Genomic DNA, 2,934 nt, shown 5'->3' with positions numbered 1-2,934 from the left:
GGTTTCTCCATCTACGTTAATTGAGAATTTTGCAGGATACAGTAACCTGGGCTGGCATTTGTGTTCTCTTAGGGTCTGTATGACATCTGTCCAGGATCTTCTGGCTTTCACAGTCTCTGGTGAAAAGTCTGGTGTGATTCTGATAGGTCTGCCTTTATATGTTACTTGATCTTTTTCCCTTACTGCTTTTAATATTCTTTCTTTATTTTGTGCGTTTGGTGTTTTGACTATTATGTGACGGGAGGTGTTTCTTTTCTGGTCCAATCTATTTGGAGTTCTGTGAGCTTCTTATATGTTTATGGGCATCTCTTTCTTTAGGTTAGGGAAGTTTTCTTCTATGATTTTGTTGAAGATATTTACTGGTCCTTTGAGCTGGGAGTCTTCACTCTCTTCTATACTTATTATCCTTGGGTTTGATCTTCTCATTGAGTCCTGGGTTTCCTGTATGTTTTGGACCAGTAGCTTTTTCTGTTTTACATTATCTTTGACAGTTGTGTCAATGATTTCTATGGAATCTTCTGCTCCTGAGATTCTTTCTTCTATCTCTTGTATTCTGTTGGTGATGCTTGTATCTGTGGCTCCTTGTCTCTTCCTTTGGTTTTCTATATCCAGAGTTGTCTCCCTTTGTGCTTTCTTTTTTACTTCTATTTCCATTTTTAATTCCTTCATCTGTTTGATTGTGTTTTCCTGGAATTCTTTCAGGGATTTTGTGATTCCTCTGTATAGTCTTCTACTTGTTTATTTATGTTTTCCTCCGTTTCTCTAAGGGAGTTCTTAATGTCTTTCTTGAAGTCTTCATCATCATGATCAAATGTGATTTAAATCAAGATCTTCCTTTTCTGGTGTGTTTGGATATTCAGTGTTTGCTTTGGTGGGAGAATTGGGCTCTGATGATGCCATGTAGTCTTGGTTTCTGTTGCTTGGGTTTCTGCACTTGCCTCTCGCCAACAGGCTGTGTCTGGTGTTATCTTGTTCTGCTATTTCTGACAGTGGCTAGTCCGTCCTATAGGCCTGTGTGTCAGGAGTGCTGTAGACCTGTTTTCCTGTTTTCTTTCAGCCAGTTATGGGAACAGAGTGTTCTGCTTTTGGGCGTGTAGTCTTTCCTGTCTACTGGTCTTCAGCCGTTCCTGTGGGCATGTGTCCTGAGTCCACCAGGCAGGTCACTTGGAGCATAAATGTTGGTCTTTCCTGTGGTCCTGGTCCTGAAGTTGCTCCTGGAGTGCTGCGTTTGAGCTCTCCATGAGGGTGGCAACCAGAAGGGCCTGCCCTGCCTTTTCCCAGGCCCCTGTGCACAGGGGTCCCAGATGACATTAGGTGATTTCCTCTGGAGTCAGATATGTGGACAGAGTGTAGTCTCTTCTGGCTTCCCAGGCATGTCTGCCCCTCTGAAGGTTTAGCTCTCCCTCCCACAGGATTTGGGTTCAGGGAGCTATTGACTGGGTCCCTTCAGATCTGGGTGGTGTCTGGACCGCAGGGGACTTGCCGCTTTAGTGCCCCTATCTTCCTGTTCCCAGATGCCCAATAAAGTTTGCTCTTGGGCCAGGGATGTGGGCAAGAGTGGGCAGTATTGGCGGATTCTCCCGCCCTGCAGTTTCAGGAGTGCCCACCTGTCTGGGCGTTGAGCTCTCTCTCCCATGGGGTATGGGATCAGAGAGCTGTTTTCTGGAATCAGCAAGGTTCGGGCTTCAGCTAAAAACCTGTAAGTTAATTTTCTACTGCTGTTGAAACACACCTCTATACACCGAACGCCTTAAAACCACAGAGATCTATTATTTCATGTTTCCAGATTCCAGAAGACTGAAATAAGCCCAATAGATTAATGCAAAAGTGTGTGACCATAATGCCCCAGGGCTACTGAGGAAAGGTCGAGATACCTCAAACATGAAGAAGAGGCAGGAGTTGGTTGCCTTCCCAACCTGGTATCATGGCTGGCTCCCCTAGACCAACCCCAGAAAGAAGTTATTATCCTGACAGTTTTCAGGGTTCAATCCTTGTTTGACATTATAAGGTTTCCCTTCCTACCCTATAGGCCCTGAGTATGTATATGAAGAATCTTCTAATGCGCTTACTCTGGCCAACAGGGATCCTTGCCTTGCCCCAGAGATCCTGGCTCCCACCTTCTGGGAGGCATAAATACCTTCCCTACCACAATAAACAAAACCAGTCCTTTGAAGCTCTTACTGGATGAGTTCATGGCCTGAGTACTCATTGCCAACTGAGATCCTGTAATCCACTCACCCACACCCAGCTAAGCTTCCCTCTTTCAGTCTAGTTAGGTGCACAAGGAACCTGGCTACCCCAGGAAGAAGCCAACCTGGGGTGGCATAAAGGCATGAGCAAGGGATATTCTTCCTGGAGTCTCTATGAGAGAAACTATTGTAAGTCTGGAGTTCTTTTGGCTCCTGGCATCCTTTGACTTGTTGCCACATCCTTCCAACCCTTGCTTATATTGAGTTCCATCACATATCCCCTTGTCTTCTTCAAGAATGTCTTTGGGCTTGTCAGGACTGCTTACTGCTGGACCACAGAGGATAGGAAACACACATTTTCTATTTCTGATGTATTGATTTTATCCCTCAGCACATTGCCTTCCTATGACCACAACCTACCACTTCCAGAGCAATCCACCACTTTCAGAACTATAGATTCCAAGCCACCCTCCCAGTGGTCTGCTCTGATAAGGCCTCTGGGGAAAAATACTACATTCTTGTGGACTCATTGTTGAACTGAGACTGAGGAAACCTTCCTTCTACTCTTCTTCAGCCCCAGAGTCTCCACTCGTACTCAGGTTCAAGGTAAGTCTGAAAGTCGGCTCCCCTCTGCTCAAAAGCCCTGGACTGACATCTGGGAAAGAAAACATCTTCTTGAGAAGTCCCATTCCATTCCTCAACTATACTCCTTGTGTCCAGGGAGACCAATAAGGACATAGTCACA

Source organism: Rattus rattus, chromosome 9 (genome assembly GCF_011064425.1).
Source record: "Rattus rattus isolate New Zealand chromosome 9, Rrattus_CSIRO_v1, whole genome shotgun sequence".
Lineage (NCBI taxonomy): Eukaryota > Metazoa > Chordata > Mammalia > Rodentia > Muridae > Rattus > Rattus rattus.
This window is presented reverse-complemented; position numbering follows the sequence as displayed.